Below are 786 nucleotides of genomic sequence, written 5' to 3'. Positions count from 1 at the left end.
ACTCCTGAGAGTAGCCCCTGTGTGCATGACAGCAGTGCTGTTGTCTCTGTTAGAGATCATCTCAGCATTTCAGAACAAATGTCCAGAGAAGAGGGGAGAACGAAGAACTGGACAGGGGTGGCAGGGCGGCTCCTAAGCGGTGGGGAAAGGAAACGAGATTATCTCAGTCCCTTAAACCGCTAAGTGTGCGTACGAACGGCCAGTCCTTTCTCGATCTCTTTCATGTAACTTGAGGGCCGCGCAGTTACCTCAGGTAATAAATCCACATTTTATTCACATCAAAGCAGTGTTTCTATGCATTTAAAAAATAGCATTGCTTTTTTAAATGAGTGGAATGAAAGAAGCCGTCTCCTCCCACTGGGGGCCCCTTGGCTGGGCGGGGCCAAACCACAGAACAGACAGGGCTGGAGGGCGGGGTGGGCGCGGGGTGCTGGGACCCTGTGAAGGACAACATCCTACCCCCTGACCGGGCAGCTGTGGAACCTTGGGGGCTGGAAGGGGCGGTGCAGCGGCTCCATCCGATGCTTCCTCCCAGCCTCTGTCTGTTCCCCTTCACACCAGGAAGCCTGGGTCTCAGGGTTGGTCACCTGGCTCAGACCTGGCAGTTCCCAGACAGCCCCTTCGGGGACCTGGGTGCTCAGCAACAGGTGAGCACGTAGCCCCCTTGATAACAGGTCCTGGAAAGCGGATGCTGCAGGGCACCTCTTTGGGGGCTCACGGACAGGTACCCAGGGTCTCAGAGTGTCCCGCTACGGCTCCTCCACAGTGCAGCGGACCTCCTGTGAG

The sequence above is a fragment of the Echinops telfairi genome, unplaced genomic scaffold (assembly GCF_000313985.2).
Source record: "Echinops telfairi isolate 266 unplaced genomic scaffold, ASM31398v2 ScPeMD7_70;HRSCAF=299, whole genome shotgun sequence".
Classification (NCBI taxonomy): domain Eukaryota; kingdom Metazoa; phylum Chordata; class Mammalia; order Afrosoricida; family Tenrecidae; genus Echinops; species Echinops telfairi.
The sequence above is the reverse complement of the archived record's forward strand: the minus strand, read 5'-3'. Positions refer to the sequence as shown.